Genomic DNA, 25,015 nt, shown 5'->3' on the forward strand with positions numbered 1-25,015 from the left:
AACCTACCAAGTTTTTTTTTAAAAAAGATATTTACATTGGTAACAAGAATATTCAAATAATGAAGAGTTTTGGAAGGAATGTAGCTCCTCATGCTTTGAAGCACAAGCCTACATTAAACTAGAGTTAAAAAGATACTTTTCTTGTGGAGATATTATTTTATGACTCTTTCTGCAAGACTTCTTATATCTTACCTTGAAGCAGTTGGTACTGGCCACTGGCAGAGACAGAATTCTGGACTAGATGGACTACAATTCTTATTCAGTAGAACACTTCTGTGTTCCTAGTATTACCTCTAAGGGTATGTCTACACACCAAAAAACACCCTGCAGCTGGCATTGGCTCATGGGGCTCAGGCTACAGGGCAGTTCCATTGTTGTATAGTCTTCTGAGCTTGGCTGAAGCCCAGACTCTAGCACCCTGTGAGGTGGGAGGGTCCCATAGCTTGGGCTGCAGCCTCTACCTAGTTAAATCCTACTCAAAGGAAGTTTTAACCACTGTTCTCAAACAGCACTGAAAACAGTTTGTGTCTGTCTACACATGTAGTTAAACTATTGTTATGGAGTGGGTTAAACTTAATTGAAACTGGTGTGTGCAACAGGGAAGGTCTACGCTTAAAAAGCTACAGTGATGTAGTGCTTCAGTGAAGACACTATGATGCCAACCTGAGAGCTTCTCCTTCCAACACAGTTAATCCACCTCCATGAGAGGTGGTAGCTATGGTGACAAGAGAAGCCCTTCTGTTGACATAGCACTGTTTACATCAGTGGTTAGGACAGTATAACTGCACTGCTCAGGGCTGTGGATTTTTTACACATGAGTGACACAGTTATACTGATGTAAATTTGTGGTATAGGCCTGGATACAGCCACTGTAATAAATCCACCTCTCTCAGAGGCGGTAGCTAGGTCCATAGACTAATTCTTCTGTAAATCTAGCACTATCTACATGGCGATTTAGGTCAGCTTAACTACGGCCTGGTCTACACCACAGAGTTAGATCAATGTAAAGTAGTTTACATCAATCTAACTCTATAAGCTTCTACTCAAAAACTTTACTCCCACTGATGTAATTCTCCTGTTACATCGACGTAGTAATTTCACCTCTGTGAGAAGCATAGAACTTAGGTTGATGTGGTTATCCTGATGCAGTATCAGCGCAGACAATGCATTGCTTCCATCAGCTGTTATTTCCTTTCAGAGGTCATCCTACAATACCCCCACACTGACAATTAAATTGATGCAAGCGCTTCTGGTGAGGATGTGCACCACTGATCCAAGGAGCATAGCATGGACATGCAAAAGCAATTTAAATAGTGCACTGGCTATACACTGACATAATGTAGGTTGACTTAATTTTATCGTGTAGACATGCCCTGAGTATGAGTATGGATTTTGCACACCCCTGAGGGATGCAGTTGAGTTGATCTAATTTTCTAGAGTAGACCAGCCCACAAAAAGGAGCAGAAACCCAGAGAGACAACAAAACATGTGGGAATGTGACTGAAAAAGAGCCTACTGAGAGAGAGAGATTTTGGGGCTGAGATTTTTGGTTGAAAGAAACTTGGAACTGTGAGCAAGGAAACTATCTCCTGTTGTTTGGTTCCTCCTGCGTTTAGAGAAACACAACTCTACTTTCTTTGTAAATAGGACTGCATCAAAGGAACACCTGACACTAGCACTTTCTCCTCCTAACTGAAACAACTCATAGGACCCTGATTGTTTTAGCTAACTGCTTGGCTCAAAAAGGAGTAACACATGTACAGCACTGCTTCATTTGCACCTATTTAAAGTTACATGTTGGAAGCAATTGGTCATTTTTCTTGGGCTTGTCCACAATAAGAGTGCTACTGTAGCACTTAGTGAAGATGCTATCTTTGCTGATAGGAGAGCATCTCCTGTTGGCCTAGGTACTCCACATCCCCAAGAGGCAATAGCTACTTTGATGGGAGAAGCCCTCCTGTCGACGTAGTACTGTCTACATTGGGAATTAGGTTGGTGTAACCGTGTCACTCAGAGGTGAGGATTTTCCTGAGCAACACAGTTATACTATGATAAGTTTGTAGTGTGGAGCAGGTCCTAGTGTAAACAAATCCCTAGAAGTGTCCATCATGGCCAGGATTGAGGCACATTTATTCTGTCTGTCTACTCAGTTTACATTAAAGAGCTAATTGTTTACAACAAATGTGAGTTTTTAACCAGATTTTCAGACTTTGACAGTTAACTTAATTAATTACTTGAGCAAACACTGGAGGAAGATGGGAAAATATTTGCTTTTTATGAGTTATTGTTCTTCAGCTCAAAGACTTGATCCACTTTGATTAAAAGAGGTGGGTTTTTTTACTGACAATAGCTTTTATATTTGAGTTAACATTTGTACTTTATAAACCAATGTATTTTTCAAAAAATTTGCAGTAGTACAATTATCGCAAATGCATTTATAATTATAACTTATTTTCCAGAGTCACAAATCTGAATTTTCCTTAGGATTGTCTACACTTTTTAGTTCATGCCCACGATGTCTGCGCAGGTGAGTTATAGTGCATCACTTTGCTGTGCACTGTCGTTCACACTTCAGTGCCCAAACTGCAGGGGAATGTAGATTAGAGATATTGGGAATTGCAGGCGCTTGGCACCACTTAATACCTTACTGAATCAAACAGAAAAAGTTTATTTTAGTTCGTTATTTTTAAGACTGAGTTTTCTAGATTTAAAAGAAAAAAGTATCTTGCTATACTTGCTATAAGGGCTTTAGAGTGCTCTGAACTAGAATGTAATACACTAGAAGGAACTTTTCTGCTATAGGAACATGTTTGTATCCTCTTCTTTCATGTACCCTTGAATTCAGGGAACAGGAGGCCTGACCATAGCCCTAATAGATCACTACCTCTTGTGTTCAGAGTGCACTAGCCAGTCGCTCACCTAGCACTCTGTTGAGAGCTCAGTTTAGAACTCTTCCCTCCTATTTTTCCCTTTGTCAACTCGTGTGCTCAGCAGTAGAGCCCAGGATTTTGCCATGTAGGAATACTGCTGTGGCACCATTCTCTGCTGCGTAATGATCCTTTGCCTTTTAAAAAAAAGTCATTGACTAAAAGAGTATAAATTACAAGATCTAAATCATTTATCCAATTTAACTAAAGTGTTCCCCTGTGGGCCATTGCCTGTCATTTCAGAAAGGATACCGACTATCCTATCTGATCATTTCATTGGAAAATCAGAGGACAATTTATTACCAATTCAGGCAATGTCACAGCAAAATTTGAGCTGTTCACATGAGCCTACTTTAAAAGGCAGGAGTAGATAATGTTTCACATTTTCAAAAGATACATAGTTTGTAACATTTAAAAGCCTCTTAAAATAGTACATTGTACTTCTATAGCTCCTTCCATCAAAGGATCACAAAATGCTCATGCAGTGAATTAGATGAATTAGGCAAAGAATTAAACCTTGCAACACTCCTGTGAGTTATGTATTATTACGCCAATTTTACAGACGTGGAAATGCTTCAACAATGTGGCTTAAGGGACTTGTCTAAGGTCATAGACCAACATGTCTAGGAATAGACCTAGGGTTTGTTTTTTTTTAATTCCCTATCTTCTTCTTTAGTTAAAGCTATGCTTCCCCCTCCTTTTTCAGGAGTTCAACAAAATGCAATTTGTTATTTCTCTGTTTCTCACTTAGGCCTATCTACCACTTTCCTGAATAACGTTCATCTGAAAACTCCATGAGTTTGCACTCACAAGCATGGTCTACATGAGAAAAAATCACCATTGTGAACAACCATGGCCAATAGCAAGTACAGCTAAACTGGGACTTGAATATGTTTTAGCTGCAAGTACAGACCAGTACAAACCATGTTCAGTACTGTTTCAGAATACAGTGGTTAAGTCCTTTCTGACCATTCTTAGCACCTTATTTTTAAGATACTGTTAAGACAGTAAACATTTGGAGGGAGAATAATCAACATCCCCCAAAGGGACTAATTTGAACATCAGACAATCACTCTAGAGGAAGAGGGTGGAAATATTAGCTGAGATAGTTATTGTATGACTGTTCCTTCTTAATTTTTTAAGTGTTGGAAAGGGTACAAGAGAAAGAACTGCAAATGGTTCATCCAAAGCAGCAACTGGAATCCTGAATGCTTCTGGAAAATATATCATGGACATTTCAGCACTTGGCCAATCCATTTTGTTCTGTAAATATGTTTCATTTCTTCCATCAAACACCTGTCAATTTAATTATAAAAGGCAAGTGTAATAAAAATACCAGCAATCTGAAAGAGAATATTTTCTGTTAACTCGATAACTATAAACTGAGTTAATAGTACACTTTTTCAATGTTTAGCTTTAAAGTTGATTTGCTATAAACTCCTTAACCTCTCAGAGTTTATTAGTCTCCAGATATGGTGACTTCCTCAAGTTTGAAGCACTTTCAAGTTGTTGTTATAATAATTGCATTGTCTAATATCTACAGAAATCTACTCAAGTCACAAATACAGTCATTCAGCAAAGACAAATTTCACAGTTTCCTCATGATCCAAAAGTCCCATTCTGTACTTGCATACTGAGTGCTTCCTCTTACTTGACATCTTTTGACTTGCTAATTATGTTTTGCTTGTTTTGGCAATATTGGGAGTTTTATAGGCTGAGTGGCTGCAGTGTCAGACCCTGTATGACTCAGATCCTCTTCAATCCTTCCTAGAGAAGAAAAATTATTTAAAACTGGCATAACATTCCACATGGTGTGGAAGAGAAGTGGAAAAAAGTTATTAAATAAAGGCAAATTATAAACTAACGTTACACACTGTATGTGTCACAGTTTTATGTTTTCACTGTCACCATAGGGTCCTACCTCATTCCTGTGTTGTGCTTTTCAGCAGATTTCTTTATCTGCTCCTTCATCATGAGACTAATTAGTGAATGACAGCTTAAAATGCTTGATCATGTTGTGAGTTCAACAGGAAAACAGCAGGGAAATCCCAACATTTTGCCTTCACAGTGAAAATGATGATGTGCACAATTTTGTTAGCCTAGTGATGGATAGCTCTGCTGAATATGCTTGTACTTGACACAGCGTCTGTCTGTTAATGCACTTCTGTGTGGTTTTCTGGGGCTTCTCTTGCAAAACACAGTTTTATTGATTCAAACTCTTTCGGGAACAGTTAGTAAAGCTTGTGGATTTTGCACATATATAGGAGATAGAGCCTAAGAGCTTGCCTACATGGTGTAGTAATACACCCTATGGGCATGTGACTTCTGAAGCACACTAACTTGTGCATTAATTGGTCCATATAGATCTCGTTGGCATGCACTAATGGTCCCCTAGTGCACTTTTAAGTAGTGCTGTTTGTAATAGCATATGTTTAAGTGCACTAGGAAACCTTTAGTGTGGAGCAGCACTGTCTACACAGACCAATTAATGCACAATACATTAAAACACTTTAGAAATAACATCCCCATAGGGCACTTTACACTACTGTGAAAATAGCCCTTAAGATAAGGCCAACAATGTGCCATTGCTTCATTATCATGCTGGAAGGAGCAGAGAGAAAACAGTTAAGTTTAGGGTCCAAGAGGCATGCTGTCAGCACAGGGGCAGAATGGCTAGGAGCTTTGGGGGAAAGAACTCAGCAGCAATACCTACTGCTCCTTTCCCCCAAAAAGCAACACTTAAATCTCTGCAAATTCATTGCCTGCAGCTGATGGTAGAATATAATAGGCCTGGCTCTTCAAACTTCAAACTGGTTCTTCAAACATCATACCCTATTGAACCATGGAGCACAACCAGCTGTGTTGCTTGGTTGCTGTTTGATGCTTAAACGATGCTGCCAGTGGTTGGAATCCTGACCAGCTGCTGGCACACCATGTTATATTTCTCCTAGAGGACAAGTATTTTGCAGTCTGATGAGGCTAAAGTGTCTACTAGTGGGAAATGCTTTTTCTTTTTTCTTTTGTTGAGTGAGAACAAATATGCTGAACAGACAGGATGAAATGACATCTTTTCATTAAACTTCTCCTAAGCCACATCATTTTAGCTTTGGTAGTATGCAATGTTTTAAATAAATCTGAGCATATGACTTGAATCCTGTGAGCTTGAGTTGTCCTTGTTTACCAAATTCAAACCAATGGCAACCAATGCACTGATGCTTCAGCATCAATTGATCAAGATGAGCCAAAGATGGGTTTAAAAGTCTGAGATCAAAGTGAAACCAATAAAGGGTAGATGATGCCCCTTTTCTGGATATTCTGAATCCCCACCATGGAAACACTTAACATTTGTTGTCTCCAAAATAAGTAAAAGAATACATTTTCTGGGAAAATGGGAAGGGGATTCAGAAAAGTAACAAACTTTGCCAAAAGTAGGACAGAAAATCAATATATCAGAAGGGAGCCCAGTTGTCAGCTGATTCCTCACCTGTCTTCTGTTTTCATGAAATCTGTTTTTACTATCTCAGTTGCTCATTGGAGAAATATACAATAAGTAGATAGTTATTTATTTAAAAATCTGTTTCAGATTCCCAAAAGTAAGGAAGACAACAGAAGAAATAAGAGTTGTGGTTAGCCTGAAGAAAGAACTGTAAAAACAACATATTTGTTGTGTTTCACTCTTCATCCGCACTATACCAGGAAGAAAAGCCAGAGATGATAAAAGCCTAATTTACTCCTCATAAAAAAATGGTATATGGATGCATTGATCACTAATGTTCAAAGATGGCATGGAGTACTATCCAGAGCTATCACTATCTTAGTGATTCCAAAAATGTCAAGATGGCTACAATGCTGGGATATAGATTTGCTATTAATTCTGATGTATTATACTGTGTGAATGCACTAAAGAAGTACATCTGAATGGCTAATTAAAACTTTATTCTATACAAAAGTTAAAATGTGCAATCACTGTTCAGCCTTTCATGTTATTTTCTGGCAGCCGGCAGATAACTTCAGAGTCTAGCTTGAACTATCAAAATAATTTATATATATTAAATGTCAACGCAACTCAGGAGGAAGATAAAATTTGGTTTCAGTATGACATTTATATGCTGGTGCTTGATTTAGATATGCAGAGGTAGCAAGACATGTTAGCTAAAAGTAGTTATACAGCATATTTCTAAACATGATGTCCCATTTATGTTCAAAATGATGTGGACTGAGTCAATTAGGAGAAACAAGTGAGTTCCAAGAAGTACTTTAAAAAAAGCACTGGAGTTGCTTAGTAACCTGATACCATATTTCATTTCCCAATAGAGCTGTAAAGCTGTCAGAGCTGGTAATGGAGGAGCTCCCTGAGATAAATCAAGTCTCATGTGCTCTGTCAAGAATATGATCATATTAAATATGTTAGGGCTCATTGTCAGGAGATGCACATATGTACTTAGTAATATATGTAGCGGGACAGAAATCAGGGAATATAACTTTTAGTTGCACTTTGACATAAAAATCTTATACTTTGCCTCCTAAGGTACATTATGTTGTCACACAGCAAAGTACACTGTATCTAACAATTCTGTGGGGAAAATTTTAATCTGACTATTTCTTAGTGTGGTATTACTTGACATCCACTTTAGTCTTCACTGACAGTAATCTGCCATAATCTATGATATTCATGCTATACTTGGAAATTTAGTTTTTCATGTCTAATGCCTCTGGTGAGACTCTAGAACAAGTTATAATGTGGCACACAGTTTCTCCACAGGTTAAGCACTTGCTGTAACAAGATGGTAAAATAAATGTTCACATCTCTAAAATTTCAGAGGAAATTCATATGACTGTGGTTTGGTGAAAAATGCAAGCATGTTGAAGAAATGATGGATTCTGTTTCTTCAGCAACCAAGACTTCAGATCTTTTAACTGCATCCTTTTTAGTACAGAGGCCCCCCGACTTGCACACTTGTTCAGTTCCCAAAAGCCTTGTGTAACCTGAATTTTGTGTAAGTTGGAAGTGTATACCTGTATGTTACGCAAAAATTTCTGTAACTTGAAAAGCCCATTTCTGTCTTATGGAACTTTTTCAGTAAGTGAGAATTTGCATAGTCAGATCTTGGTAACCCGGGAAGCATCTGTAATGAAAACAGTTACACAAATCAAAAGACAGTCTAAGAGGTGGCAGCAGCAGTGCAGTTTAGAACCACCCTTTCTCACAACACTTCCCTCCACTAAGACGGGGGAGGTGAAGACCTGATACTTTTCTCAACTGATACAGATTCTCACCTGGCATAAGCTGTCATACTGACATCAATGTAGCTTTACTGAGTTATGCCATTGAAAAAAGGAGTAAACATATTAGGGGTTTTTTTTAAGTTTATGAAATCACATTTATATATCAGAAAAGACCAGTAAAGAACAATGGATGGGAATCAGTAATGATAAGAATAATAATAATTAATTTTCAAAAGCACTTAAGTGGGTTAGATTCACAAGTTCCATAGATTTTCAATGGACCTTTTGCTTTTAAGTCACTTAGGTACTTTTCAAAATCTCACTCAAATCTTTCTTTTTTTTATTTTTTGTCACATTGTTCAGCTCTCCCAGCTGGGTGGAGTTGAAAACAATGGAATGGATAAAAGAGGAGAGATCATAGTACAGAAAATCAGAGGAAGTCCTGTGACTATTCCAAAGACACATGATCAGGAGCAGAAATGGAGATAACGAAGACTAAATAAAAATGCGTGTTCCAATATTCAGAGTAGCAGTCATGTTAGTCTGTATTCACAAAAAGAACAAGGAGTACTTGTGGCACCTTAGAGACTAAAAAATTTATTTGAGCGTAAGCTTTCGTGGGCTACAGCCCACTTCTTTGGATGCATGCAGCAGAAAATACAGTAGGAAGATATATATATATATACACATAGAGAACATGAAACAACCAGAGTGGTCAGTTAAGGTGAGCTATTACCAGCAGGAAAGGAAAAAAACTTTTTATAGTGGTAATCAAAATGGTCCATTTGCAGTAGTTGACAAGAAGGTGTGAGGAACAGTAGGGGGCGGGAGGAAATAAATGTGGGGAAATAGTTTTACTTTGTGTAATGATCTATCCACTCTCAGTCTTTATTCAAGCCTAATTTAATGGTGTCCATTTTGCAAATTAATTCCAATTCAGCAGTCTCTCATTGGAATCTGTTTTTGAAGTTTTTTTGTTGTAATATTGCGACTTTTAGGTCTGTAATCGAGTGACCAGGGAGATTGAAGTGTTCTCCGACTGGTTTTTGAATGTTATAATTCTTTACGTCTGATTTGTGTCCATTTATTCTTTTACATAGAAACTGTCCGGTTTGGCCAATGTACATGGCAGAGGGACATTGCTGGCACTTGATGGCATATATCCAGTATGTGTTCCTATAAATAATTAACTTGAATGGCTGCATAGCGATGAAGGAACTTGTGAGTCTTGCACCTGTGTTTTTGTTTGTGCCACTGATGGAACAAGTTATTTTAAATAGTAGAGACACAATGGTCAAGTGGTTGAGAGGAGCTAGCTTGGGCAATGGGAGACATTGGTCCAAAGGGAGTTTCTTGCTCCACCACAGGCTGGCTTTGTGACCTTACACACTTATTCCTATATCCATCTGTAAAATGGGGTAATAGTACTTTGACACCTCACAGAAGTGTTGGGTGGACCCTGAGGTGCTTAGATACTATGGTGATGGGGGGTCATAAAAGTATCAATATTTAAAAAATGTTTTAACATTTTCCTTTAGTATTATTTTTCATCTCTGTCTTTGAATCTAGGTTCCATCAGTTACCATATACAGGCCTTAGAATGATAGAAAATTTGTGGTGTCGACACTCAGGGATGTCCACCCCCATTGTGGGTCCCAGAGCTCAGGCTCCAGCCTAAACATAGATGCCCCATTCCATCCCTGCCCCCAAGGCCCCACCCTCACCCAGCTTCTTCCTGCCCCATTCTGCACCTTCTCCCATAGACGACTGGAGGGGGGCACAATCTAAAGGGGAGGTCATGTGTCCCTGTTGGCCAACCCCATCCCCCAACACCCAGCCCAGGGTCACTGTACTCCCCCTGCCGCACGCCACCTACGAAGGGGCACTCTGTCCTCTCACTGTGCCTGGCCCCTTCGGCAGTTCCGCTGATCTCCTTGACAGGAAGGACCCCGGGTGGGGAGCGGGAGTGAGCAGCTTCTAATGACGACCCCTCCTGGTCGCTGCTCTGCAGCCTGGAAGCTACCTGAGAGAGCCTGCCTGGGGAGGAGGTTGATTCCGCTCCCTGCTCAGGTTCAGCTGCTGGGGATTGCAGATGAATCCTATTTCTATCCTGGATCCTATTTGTTCTTGGATCTGATAAAGGGTGAAACACTTGTAAAGAACCCACATCTTTTATGCTATTCTGTAAAGATCCCTTGTGTATCATCAAGGCAGTTGTTTACTAATAAGATGTCTAGACAAAGGTTTGGGCTCTTTTAACTCAAGGTTATTGAATGCCATTTGATTTGATTAACATACATGATTTCAAGTTTTTCTCTAGACACTCCAGAAATGGTATTAGATGACATCGAAGTTTGTGGTTAACCCAAAGGCTCAGTCTGAGTAAATCACAAATGTGTTCTGGAGAAATAGTGCCACAAGCTTTGTTCTAGGTGTACCCTAAATTCCAATTAGTTAAATGTATACAACTCCCCTGAAGGTAATGAAGTTTCAGAGGTGTCCCTAAGGTCATAACAGTGAGACAATGGCATTCCACAGGCATATTCAAACATGACTCGGTCTTCAGAAACTTTATAATTGATGGTGATGTCCCATTTTTGCTGACTCACTTTTCAAAGTAAACCCCACATACTAAGGAAGAAAAAAAAGGTTATATCGTACAATAAATTGTGTTCAATAATAAATAATAAAAATATGGTAATAATAATTAATAATTAATAAAAATAATAAAGGTGGTTTTCCCCTAACTTCCCTGTCCCTTGCCAGCCTTCATTACCCTCAAATGTCCCAGATACCTTGGATGTGATTCTATTAGTATTAGTATGTTCTTGTGTATAGAGAGAGTGGAATTTTCAAAAACACTCAGTGTTAGCCTATGTCTGCTCCTATTAGCTTCAATGGAAGCATGCTGAGCTTTTTTGAAAATCCCATCCTTAAAATCTTAAATATACTGGATTTAATATGTGTTAGTCTGGGAATGCTGCAGTAGCCTTCACTGAATGTCCTTAGTTTTTTAGTATATTTTTGTAATTTTGCAGTGTGCAAATTCAGTGGTGATAGGGTTGCTACAAATGTGAATGGAGAATGTCAGAGGTGTCACCCCTGACCTCAAATTTCTCTCTGCTGCTGACAAGTTTATGAGGTTCATAGGAATACAGCCTGGCTTCTTTCCTAGATAACATGTCAATTTTTCAACTCTCCTTTTGGGGTTTGTGATCACCGCAAGAACCACAGCAGAGCTTGTAAATGACCTTTGTACATTATGGAATTTGAAGCACCTCAGGCAAAAGTTTCACTCTCTGTGGAGGTTTCCTGGCCCTCAAAAGTTTTCTTCCATAATGAATAGTTTTTGACTTATCTAGTAAGCAAAGTTTGATATACTTCACCCTTGAAGCCTAGTGAATGCAACAAATTTAGATTTCCGCTTACACCAAGCAGAGCAATGACAAAAAGAATTAATCTTTTTCCAAAGACAAAATACTAGCCTTATTTTTTTTCAAATTGCATCTCTCATAACCAGATGGTCCATAGAACCTCACAATTTCAAAACAAAATAAAAATACGGCAACTCAATTCCCCCAAACAAACAGAAAACTCTCCAGCAAGAAATCACATATGAGATATGTCAGATGGAAAGAACTATTTTTGGCTCATGTCGGTGGGCAGGGGAGGTTGTTCAAACAGTATAATTATAGAGGGAACTGAATTAGTTAGATACATAGATGGGGTAAAGAGTAAAGTAGGCCTTATAAAATATGTTAGCTAACAGTATGGAGTTCTTTCTGCTTTAGAAAGGGATTAATATTCCCTTACATCAATTTCTTCAGCAGGTAGACAGTATCTCAGCATAGTGTTTTTTCTGATAGTTACACAGATAAGTTGCAAAAGAGATAGGGAGGCTGGAAACCTGAATGGATGAAATCCTGTTCTCACTTAAGTTAATGAGAGCTTTACTATTCACTTCCAGGGACCAAGGACTAAATCCACAAAGGGAACATTGCAATGTCTAACATTTAGGTGCCTAACCACCCAGCAGAATTCACAAATGCTGAATTGGTCACTAGGCTCCCTGTACAATGAATGGGGAATATAGGCACCTAAGAATGTGATCCACAAAAGCCAGAAACCTGAGCAGGGAGCTGCCTATAAGAAAACCAAGGAATCTTAAGACCCACCCCCTGAAGGAGTTTGGCACCTAAGTACAGAGTTGAGGGAGGAGCCTATCTCTGTTTAGGATTCACAGTCATTTGTCCTCTTCTGGAATCAGGCATCTAAGCTGTTTCTTGCAAGAAAGGGAATGGCACATATCTAACTCCACACAAATCAATCGGAGGAGGAGGATTCATCCTCCATTATAGCCATTAGCCCAGTACTTAGGGTACTCACCCAGGCTGTGGGAGGTCTGGGTTCAGTTCCTCACTCTACCTTATGTGCTAAAGGGATTTCAGTCAGTCCTTCCTAGGTGTGTGCCCTAACCAAAGGGTTAGAGGATAGTCCAATGAAGTGGGTTTTAGCCCACAAAAGCTTATGCTTAAATACATTTGTTAGGGCTGGTCTACACTGGAGGGGGAACCGATCTAAGATACACAAATTCAGCTAAGTGAATAGCGTAGCTGAAGTCGAAGTATCTTAGATCGAGTTATCTACCATCCTCACAGCACGGGATCAACATCCGTGGCCTCCCCTGTCGACTCTGCTACAGCCATTCGCATTGGTGGAGTTCCGGAGTCGACAGGAGCTCGTTCGGGGATTGATATATCGCATCTAGATGAGACACGATATATCAATCTCCAAGAAATCGTTTGCTACCTGCTGATACTGCCGGTAGTGAAGACGTACCCTAAGGCGCCACAAGTACTCCTCGTTCTTCTTCCATGAGTCTTTCCCAGTTTCTCCTGTTGGAGCTGTTCCATTGTGTATGAACTACTTCAATAATTAAATATACATTGATCAAGACTGAGGAAGACTCTATAGTCAAGATGGGATGGGAAACACCAAGTTTTAGGTTCCCACTGTGGTTTAGGCATGAGAGTGGTGTGGAGCTGGTCAGTGGGCTCAGGACTGAGGCAGCTGTGCATATGCACAGCCAGCAAAACACAGAAAACTAGGGGACTTTATAGTGAAAATTTTGGTTTGAGGAACTTTAGATGCCTCCAGCTTAGAGAGAAGCTGAGTTGGCTTTTGAAGATCTCAGTGGTGTCTAAATTTTGGATTTAGACATCTTAGTCCTTTTGTAGATCTGGTATCAGGATTTCACCCACTGTCTCATCATGTATCCACATACTTTTGGGTGCAGGATTTAATACTGTGATAATCCTACTGAAGTCAAGCCTTCTCATATGAATAAAGTTACTCACATGCATAATTGTTTGAATGACTTGTTTTTTAATGAATGCTCTGCTCTAAAAATGCTTTGCTCTAAACAAAAAGATTAGCATATTTTAATTTATATTCTTGATGATATTTTCAACAGAAGAATCTAAATGTAAGAATGAAATGTTTTAAAATGATTGCATCATCTTTACAGAAAAAAATATACGTTTAATTAGATAGCATATAGCATGTATATAATAAGCCAGATTATGTCAGTAATACAGCACCCTAGGCTAGAAGCAGAACAAAGCACAGATATCATAGTTGTGCCTGGCCTTATCCCAATGGGGACCGAACTGGGAAAAAGTCATTTTATGTCTTCACAACTATGCACTGAATACAAATGCAGGACTGTGGTAGTGGAACTTACTTTACCTAATCTAAAAGCTGAAGGAACCTTTAGAGTTGTGGAAAAAAAATTGAATTATGTCTATGAAATTGTGCTTCAAGATTGGTAACTATTTAAGCAGTGAAATTACTTAATGTGTAAAGTAGTTTATGGGCTAATTTATGATAATATTCAAGGTTCGGTGAAGGTAGGCTTTACATTTATGTATATCCTGATCTGACTTAACTATTCCAAGAAAGGGAAAAAAAACCATGGGCAGGAGTTGTAGGCCAAGCTGGATGAGCAAGCATCTCAGAGAGGGGATTAGGAAAAAGCAGAAAGCTTACAGGGAGTGGAAGAAAGGCGGGATTTAGCAAGGGAAGCTACCTTAGTGAGGTCAGAACATGTAGGGATAAAGTGGAGGAAGGCTAAAAGCCACGTAGAACTGGACCTTGCAAAGGGAATTAAAACCAATAGTAAAAGGTTCTACAGCCACATAAATAAGAAGAAAAAAGAAAGAAGAAGTGGGGCCGCTATACACTGAGGATGGAATGGAGGTTAAGGATAACCTAGGCATGGCCCAATATCTAAATAAGTACTTTGCCTCAGTCTTTAATAAGACTAGTGAGGAGTTTAGGGATGATGGAGGGATGATAAACGGGAATGAGGATATGGAGGTGGATATTACCGCATCTGAGGTAGAGGCCAAACTTGAACAGCTTAATGGGACAAAATCGGAGGGCCCGGACAATCTCCATCCAAGGATATTAAAGGAACTGGCGCATGAAATTGCGAGCCCGTTAGCGAGAATTTTTAATCAATCGGTAAACTCAGGGGTTGTACCGTACGACTGGAGAATTGCTAACGTAGTTCCTATTTTTAAGAAAGGGAAAAAAAGTGATCCGGGTAACTATAGGCCTGTTAGCTTGACGTCTGTAGTATGTAAGGTCTTGGAAAAAATTTTAAAGGAGAAAGTAGTTAAGGACATTGAGGTCAATGGTAATTGGGACGAATTGCAACATGGATTTACTAAAGGTAGATCGTGCCAAACCAACCTGATCTCCTTCTTTGAGAAGGTGACAGATTACTTAGACAAAGGAAATGCGGTAGATCTAATTTACCTCGATTTCAGTAAGGCATTTGACACGGTTCCACATGGGGAACTGTTAGTAAATTGGAAAAGATGGGGATGAATATGAAAGTTGTAAGGTGGATAAGGAACTGGTTAAAGGGGAGACTCCAGCGGGTCGTACTGAAGGGTGAACTGTCAGGCTGGAAGGAGGTTACTAGTGGAGTCCCTCAAGGATCGGTTTTGGGACCGATCTTATTTAACCTTTTTATTACTGACCTTGGCACAAAAGAGCGGGAATGTGCTAATAAAGTTTGCGGATGACACAAAGCTGGGGGTATTGCTAACACGGAGAAGGACCGGGATACTATACAGGAAGATCTGGACCACCTTGTAAACTGGAGTAATAGTAATAGGATGAAATATAATAGTGAAAAGTGCAAGGTCATGCACTTAGGGATTAATAATAAGAATTTTAGATATACATTGGGGACGCATCAGTTGGAAGCAACAGAGGAGAGAAGGACCTTGGGGTATTGGTTGATAGCAGGATGTCTATGAGCCGCCAATGCGATATGGCCGTTAAAAAAGCAAATGCGGTTTTAGGATGCATCAGGCGAGGTATTTCCAGCAAGGATAAGGAGGTGTTAGTACCGTTATATAAGGCGCTGGTGAGACCCCACCTGGAATATTGTGTGCAGTTCTGGTGTCCCATGTTTAAGAAGGATGAATTCAAACTGGAACAGGTTCAGAGACGGGCTACTAGGATGATCCGAGGAATGGAAACCTGCCTTATGAAAGGAGACTCAAAGAGCTTGGCTTGTTTAGCCTGGCCAAAAGAAGGCTCCGGGGGGATATGCTTGCTCTATATAAATATATCAGGGGGATTAACGTTAGGGAGGGAGAGGAATTATTTAAGCTTAGTACTAATGTAGGCACAAGGACAAATGGGTACAAACTGGATATTAGGAAGTTTAGACTTGAAATTAGACGAAGGTTTCTAACCATTAGGGGAGTTTGAAGTTCGGAAACAGCACTTCCAAGGCGAAGTAGTGGGGCAAAAGACTTTATCTGGGCTTTAAGACTAAGCTTGCATAAGATATGGAGGGGATGATATGATGGATAGGTAATTTGGGCAATTGATCTTGGATTATTCAGCAGATAAGGGTCTGCTCAAATGGTCTGCTGAGGGGATGTTGGATGGGACGCGCGAACTGAGTTACTGCAGAGAATTTCTTTCCTGGGTGCTGGCTGGTGAGTCTTGCCCACAGGTTCAGGGTTTAGCTGACGCCATATTTGGGGTCGGGGAAGGGGAATTTTCCTCCAGGCGGATTGGCCAGGCGTCCTTGGAGTTTTTCGCCTTCCTCTGCAGCGTGGGGCATGGGTCACTTCTTGGTGATTCCTGCAGTTTGAGTCTTCAAACCACAATTTTGAGGACTTCAATAACTCAGTCATGGGTTAGGTGTTGTCATAAAAGTGGATGGGTAGGGTTCTGTGGCCTGCTTTGTGCAGGAGGTCAGACTAGATGATCATATTGGTCCCTTCTGACCTATGAGTCTATGAGTCTATGAGTCTATTCTTATTAATTACCATTCAGTGTTTAATTACCATTTTTGTTTTTTCTTGGTACAACACACATTATGTAACTATCAGAGGGGTAGCTGTGTTAGTCTGGATCTGTAAAAGCAGCAAAAAGTCCTGTGGCACCTTATAGACTAACAGACGTATTGGAGCATGAGCATTCATGCATGCATCCGACAAAGTCGGTATTCACCCATGAAAGCTCATGCTCCAATACGTCTGTTAGTCTATAAGGTGCCACAGGACTCTTTGCTGCTATTATGTAACTAGGATCATATAAAATACTTATCAGTATTTCCAAACACAACTCCAGAAAATTCTTTCTCAGGTGTCTGGTGTTTGGTCTTGCCGAAATGCCCAGGGTCCACTGACTGCCATATGTGGGATTACAAAGGAATTTTCCCCCATGTCAGATTTGCAGAGATTCTATTTGGGTTTTTTTGCCTTCCTCAGAAACATGGGGCATGGGCCACTTGCAGGTCTAAACTAGTGTAAATGATGGATTCTCTGTAATGTGAAGTCTTTAAATCATAATCTGAGGACTTCAGTAACTCAGCCAGAATTAGGGGTCTATTGCAGGAGTGGGCGGGTGAGGTTGTGTGGCCTGCAATGTACATAAGGTCAGACAAGATGATTATAATGATCCCTTCTGGCCTAAAGTCTGTGAGTCTATAACACATCTGCCACATTGTCTGAAGTGACTCACAACTGTGAGTGCCTACCTCAGGGCAGACTGTCAGAAAACAGGGCAGACACCCAAAGCTGTTGGTGAAATTTAATTATAGAATGCACTAAACCAGTGACAAATATGAACTCCTTTAACACTATACCAGTCATACCATGGAGTCACAGAAAGTCCCCTCAGACTCTCCAGTCTATCCAGTTCAGACAAACTGGACTTTGTGATAAAAGGTCATTTAAACCAAAAATCCCCATCCCAAGAGATCCGTCACTTACCCCAGATTAATGGGTACTCTAGATCTTACATGAAAGACAAGACTGGCAACCAATTCTTTAGTAAAATAATTAAAGATTTATTAGCTAAGAAAAGGAAGAGAGAATTATTGAAAGGTTAAAGCAAGTAAAATAAATATATGGGAGAGTCACAGCTTGTAATTCCAAATGGTGGCAGTGATGTAATAAATTACGTCTCCCAACGGTTTTTTCAGGATATCTAGATTATTTCTAGGGATCACAGTTTTGCATCTGGTACACTTTGCTGTAAGAATCCAAACAGAGATGCGGGATCTTTTCTTGTATCCATACTAAAAGCTTCTTCTCAGAGAAAACAAGCTGACAGTGTTACTACTCACTCGGGCTTTTCCTTTGATGACACTGAGTGAGGAATGCATTTAGAACCTTTGATATCCGATCATAACATACAATGAGCACATGCTTTGAAATTAGCACTTTTCTGTTAAAGTTCTTCATTTACATTTCACAAGGCTTCTTTTCGTCTTTGATGGGTTATTTGATGGGTTATTTAGTTTCAGGGATATACACAAGGTAACTGTTTGCTATTACATTATAACAAGATACAGACAAGGGAAAACAATGCATGTAACATCTCATTAGTTTTCATGAAGTTTAAACACCAAATACACTGTTATACATTTAACAATTACTTTGAACTATACTAGGGCTGTCAAACAATTGAAAAAAATAATTGTGATTAATCGTGTGATTAAAAAAAGTAATCACACAAATAATCGTGCTGTTAAATAATAATAGAATACTATTTATATGAATATTTTTGATGTTTTCCACATTTTCAAATATATTGGTTTCAATTGCAAGACAGAATACAAAGTGTGGAGTGCTCACTTTATATTTATTTTTATTATATATATTTGCATATGTTAGATATATTTATTATATATATTTTTCAATTCATCTAATACAAGTTCTGAAGTGCAATCTTTTTATCATTAAAGTTGAACTTACAAATGTAGAATTATGTACAAGAAATAACTTCATTCAAAAATAAAACAATGTAAATCTTTACAGCCTACAAGTCCACTCAGCCCTACTTCTTGTTCAGCCAATTGTTCAGACAAACAAGTGTGTTTACATTTGCAGGAGATAATGCTGCCCGCTTCTTGTTTACAGTGTCACCTGAAAGTGAGAACAGGCATTCATATGGCACTGTTTTAGCTGACATTGCAAGATATTTACATGCCAGATGCACTAAAGATTCGTATATCCTTCATGCTTCAACCATCATCCCAGAGGACATGCGTCCATGCTGATGATGGGTTCTGCTCGATAACAATCCAAAGCAGAGCTGACCAATACAAGTTAATTTTCATCATCTGAGTCAGATGCTACCAGCAGAAGGTTAATTTTCTTTTTTGGTGGTTTGGGTTTTGTAGTTTTCGCTTCTGAAAGCATGCTCCAGACCCCGTCCTGATCAGATTTTGGAAAGTACTTCAGATTCTTAAATCTTGGGTAGAGTGAAAAATACTATTTCTTTTGTTTATCATTTTTACGATGCAAATATTTATAATAAAAATAATATAAAGTGAACACTGTACACTTTGTATTCTGTGTTGTAACTGAAATCAATATATTTGAAAATGTAGAAAAACATCTAAAATATTTAATACACTTCAATTGGTACTCTATTGTTTAACAGTGCAGTTAAAACTGCGATTAATCATGATTACATTTTTTAATCGTGTTATTTTTTTGAGTTAATAGTGTGAGTTAGCTGTGATTAATCGACAGCCCTAATGTATACTAATTTACAAGTGAATTGCCCTGGAGCTTTGGCATGAGCTAGCACCTGGTCTGCCAGCATCACATCTCATCTGATGAAGCATACTTTTTCATTTATATAGTCAATCTCAAATATCAAGACTGAATTGTCTAATTTGCATACTTCTGTTATTAAAGTATTAAAATAGGTTTTTTCCTAAGTCTGTACACTAACTATGTTCTGTGCCTCTGACTTTTTTCCCTCTGTATCAAATCACTGGACTTTGCTTTTTAGGGAACATTTAGTGCATAGTAGCAGGATCCACCCAGACAGTGTACGGCATACTAGTGCCCTGTAAATGTATACCTCACCTAGCCACACACTAACTATTCATCGAGACAAACTCTAAGAAACTGAATGCTAGTCAGTCCCTGAAGCTGATTGGTAACAATTAATAACAGTTACATACAGGGTTTTTAGTACATTAGCTCTGAGATTTAACTCTGCTCTGAAAAGACCGAACACTATCCTGTGCTTCAGCAAAGAATTAAGCTGAGGTGCAGGAAGAAGGAAGTATAATGCAGTTATATATAATATTGCTTCAGCATCCATCTCTCACTTACAAGTTCAATTTCACTGATGTCAAAAAAGTTGTAACTGTTTACATCAGATATGAATTGAGCTTATCTTCTCTGTTTTAATACTATTCAGTAAAGTTCATTTCCTCTGTTGACCTTTATATAAATCTACACTCATTATTCTAAGCAGAATAAGAGCAATAATAAAAAATAGTTGATTGACAGAAGTACTACTGTTAGATTATTATATTTTTAAATTTGTGGAACAGCTTTAAAGAAGAAAGATGAAGCCACATTGATGGCTTCTCAAAATAGGTTGAGAAGATTTTCTTTTAAACAAAATGCTGAGAAAAATGGAAAAAATATTCATGGCTTCCCCCTCTCTCCTTTATCTGATTAGCTCTACTATGAGTAAAAAAACCATAGACGGTGCTCAGTTTTGGCTTCCCCCCCATTCCCTTTGGAATATATCTAGTTCACACCCATACATGCAGCAACTGTATTTCTGAATTAATTCTCTTCTCAAAACAATTCTATTTGTAAGTTCTTGAAAGCAGGACCAGAAAATCTCATGTCTGATAATATGACAGAAATATTTGGAGTCTGATTTGTAAGTGCAAGAGCTAGTGTAATGTCTATTAACTTCAGTGAGATCATGCAGATAAATGGGTTCCTTTTAGTGCATCTCTGCAGAATTAAGTTTTATGTTACAAACCTGCAATAAGCTCAACATGGGTGGATCCTGGCACCTATGTCAAACCCCATTGACTTTGTGCAGACACTTTCTTGCTGTCCTCCAGATTCTTGAGTGGCTATTATCACGTCCAGCACTTTTTGGTGTGGTAACAGTTATTTGCCTGAGAAATGGCAAGGCAAAGGTAGAACGTACATAGCTATTGGAGATTGCAATACTGAGTTCTTGTAGCAGCTGGAAGTCAATTTGGTCCTGTCCTGACTAGAGTTTCTGGTCATGTTGTAATTCACTTGTTCCCTCAAGCATGCCTAACGATGTGTGTCTATATACAAAAGTGTATATATAAGTGTAGGCCATGCTACAAGACATATATGCAGCCTAGAGTTCTCCCTAGGTTTCAGCACAACAAAACATCAGTATGAGGTGATAAGTCATCTCCTGAATTAAGGCCTGATTAAGTCTCATGCAGGGATGAGTTATTCCTATGATATGCTCCATCTAATCCTGAAATCAGGAGTTGGTCTGGTGACTCACAGCAGGTATAAAAACCTCACAGGACATACAGCAACTCAGACTTCTCAATGTTACTTCATGGCTTGGAACTCTCCTCTCCTCTGCTTGATAGTGGTGACAGACTCCACAGGCATCAGATTGCTCCATTCCTGCTTTTGTCCCAGTCCTGTGCCTAGTCATGCTCTAGCCTAGTTTCCAGCCCTGCTCCTGCTTCCAGATTCCAGTTCTGATCCTTAGCTCCAACCATTAGGTACGACATCATTGCCTTGGTCTCTGATAGCATAACAGGCTCCATCTGATAGCAGACCCTGCCACTTCCTCCATTTCTCTTTCTTAGGAGTCTCAAAAACTACACCCAGATTCTTGTGAGTCACACAACACTCCTTCTTGGAATCTGGTTTATTAGAACAACATCATAGTTCAAGAGTGAGCATAAATCAGTAAGTCCATTTCTTTGCCTTCTTACTGGGATCAACATTTCTTTCCAGAAGCTCATGTCCTGCTGCTTAATGTTTCCTTCAGTCGTTTTATTCTGTCCCTCGTTGCAGGTAGCTCTGGCCAGGTCTTTCCATCTGGTTGGGGTGGAAAGGCCCTTCCCCAGTCCTCTCTGACCCTGTGTCCCCTGCAGAGCTTTCCTGTTCCTTTCCAGTCTTTCTCTGTTATCCTGGAACCACTGTAGAAGCATCTCTGCAGGTGTTGCTCCTTCTGACAACTTAGATGGAAAGCCTTCCTTTTATGTGCCTCAAAGCCCATCACCTGTGGAGGCAACAGACTAGGCACAACTCGCAAATGCTGTGACCTTCAGTCATGTCATTTCAGACATGTAAGTGCCAGTGGACATAATTTCTACTACACTAGTCCACCACTGACTGTTCCACACTGTCTTGCACACTGTGAATAAGGCTTCTCTTGCTATATAACTAACATCTCCTGCCCTGGGGTTCATATGAATGGAAGTCTCTTACCAGTTTAGAATTCATTTTTCCCATTTGTATTGTGACTATATTTTCCCAAAAGAAAATGGCCTGAGGCCCCCACACCATCTCACCATCATCACAGGGCCAGCCCAAGACTGCCCTGCCTCCCACCAGCATGGGGCCAGGCTGACTTCTCCCTCCTCCCAGGGCTGGGCCCAACCTCCCCCCATGTGCAGGACTGTCTGAGGTCATCCTCATCTCCCAAACAAACAGTAAGCCATCTCTGCCTCCCACTCATGTGGGGCCAGCCTCCCCACTGGCACCAGGGCCAGCCCAGGAGTCCACTCCCTTCTGTAACCCTCTTAGCCCCCCATGCATGGGTCTGGTCCAAGCCCTCCTGCTGCCTCCCTGCATGTGAGACTGGTCCTCTGTGCCCCCTCACCACCCTGCGGCGATCCCTTCTCTCCCCTGAGTTCAGGTCTGGTCCTCCAAGGCTGCCTGCCCATGCACAGAGCTGGTCATCCGAGTCCCCTACTGCCTGCGCATGCATGGGCTGGTCTTCTGAGCCCCTCCTCGCCAGCCACCTGCCCATGCACAGGGCCACCCAAGGCCTCTCTCTCCCCCCTGCATGTGGGGCAGGCTGGCCTGAGCTGCTTTCCCTAGCCTTCCTTCCAGCTCAGGGCTGGCGTTGCAATTCCTGCCCCCTGCCCGGCCCCCCGCACATACCTCCACATCCCGCTAAGGGTTCCACTCCACTTTTTTGGCAAAACTGGGCATTTGTACTGTTTGCTCTTGCCAACTGATAATCAAATGCCCAATTTTGCCAAAAAAGTCAGGACGGCTGGGAGAGGTCCTAAAAAAGGTACTGTCCCAGCCAAAATTGGACATATGGGCACCCTACCCATTTGTAATCAACTGCTCACATTTCTTGTTCTAACCATCACAGATGTTATCTGTAAGTTGGGGAAGAGTGTTCATTTAGGTGCCAAGTAATTTCAGCTCCAGAGAAGTTTTCTTAATTGGGAACATGAGAATCGTTTCAGATAAAATAAGTTAACTGGGAAGTGAGTTGCTGCCAACCTGAAATATTATTAGCTTTAAAGTAAACTCAAGTGACCTTCTGAAGCTGGAGTGCATAGCAGTACAGGCTAGTGGCAACTAATGCCAGAATCAAGGGAAACCAAGTTTATTTCAGCTTTTGAATAGTCTAAAAAGATGTGTGCAGTTGTATTTTGAAATATTAGTGTCAGCAGTTATCCTCTAACCAGTTTTGCCTCCTTTCCTTTGAGTTATCATTAATTATTTGATATACAAATTAAAACTGATTAGTTATTCCCCATAATCCACTTAATTTTTTAGGCTTGTCTAAATGTGTTTGCCAGTGACTCTGCTGAAACAGATTCAGTGCAGCTGATCTTGGAGAAAAGTTATTTGATTTCAAATACTGTAATGCCATGTACATTATGGTGAATGGCAGGGGGAAAAAAGATAGTGTGTGAGAGAGAGAGAGAGAGAATCATTTCAATATGTATTTAATGTCAGAAAATATAAAGCAAAAATTCCCCTGGCATTATTTTTAATATTCTTTATTCTCCAAAAAGTCATGTTTAGATAAATATTCATATAACTTGAGGTAAATAATGGCTAATTAAATGAAAGTCGATAGAAATGATAGATGGCAGTATCTTTAATGTCCTTAGATGGCAAAATAACTGTAGTTAAATAAAATTGTATCTTTAATCATAAATATCTAATCAAATAATATAAATATTGTCATGTGAGCTATTTTCCATTAAAATAATCAATGGAAGAAAATATGTAGTTTTTGCTATGTACCTCCTACACCTTTACATTCTCATCAACCATCTAGAATCCTGAGTTCAAAGGAGGCTAATTTGGTTGGCAAGGACATGCAATTTATTATCAGAATGTAAGCCTTCTTATTAAACCACGAATAAAGGCTCTGGCTATAGTATCAACAGTGACTAGCAGTTTTTGGTTCCTTCATTTTTTGGGGGGTCCTATGCCTGGGACATTTTAAACTTGAAGAGGACTGATTTTCAGGCAGTGGGTCTTAGCACTTTCTAAAACCAAGTCTCTTTAAGGTGTGTCAAGTTGGGCATCCAAAAACTGAGGTATTCAAAATCACTACTCACTTTTAAACAATGTAGGTCACTGTTACTTAGCACATCCCAATACTCTGCACCACTGTGTAGTGCTGTAGACAGATAAATGGAAAGATAATGTTCCACGTATGGATTTATTGGTCTTCACTATGTATGCATGAGGAGCTGGAAATATTTACTATGAAACCAATTACTGAGAAAAAGTGGTATATTTTGGAGCACAAAATAATACGTGTGGTAGCATGTTAGATTTTTACCTGAGTAAAATTAGGCAAATCATCAAAATATTTGTTTGTTTTTTGAGCAAAAAATGTGTCATCTCTCACTACTCACACACTCTACAATTGGATTTACTAGAAGTATTTTGGAAGGCTCTAGGACCCAGATCCCCATAGAATTAGGCACCTAAATACCTCTGGGGATCTGATCATAAGGACTGATCCAGAAGCCACTGAAGTCAAAGGTAGTCTTTCAATTGGTTTTGGATTAGGCCTAAATGCCTAGGTGCTCCCAATGGGGAGTAATCAGAGGTAAGCATAATAGTCAGGCAAATCCCTTGATGTTTAGGAGCGCTGAACGAGGAGGCTAAGGTAAAGTAGTTTGTTCTGACTTTCCCTTGCTAGGATGTGCTATACACTTTCAACTCACACTAACTTTAGAAGAAGAGGGAACTGCCAGTTTGCAGGATTTGACCCATTCCTGCCAGACAAGTAATCACAATTCTCTGCAGAAAACATAAATATAAATAAGGAATGCCATTTAAATTAAAAAAAAGAAAAATATATATAATCAGAAGGCAACTGCTATCAAATATAAAATTATTTGAAATTATGATGCTAAAAAGAATAGTGTTGTTTTAGGAACTTGATGTAATTTTGACTTTGATATTGTTGGCTAGAGCATATCAAAATGTTTAAAAAATTTTGAAATATCTTTATTCACATGTAAAAGCAGCAAAGAATCCTGTGGCACCTTATAGACTAAC

Source organism: Chelonoidis abingdonii, chromosome 5 (assembly GCF_003597395.2).
Source record: "Chelonoidis abingdonii isolate Lonesome George chromosome 5, CheloAbing_2.0, whole genome shotgun sequence".
Lineage (NCBI taxonomy): Eukaryota > Metazoa > Chordata > Testudines > Testudinidae > Chelonoidis > Chelonoidis abingdonii.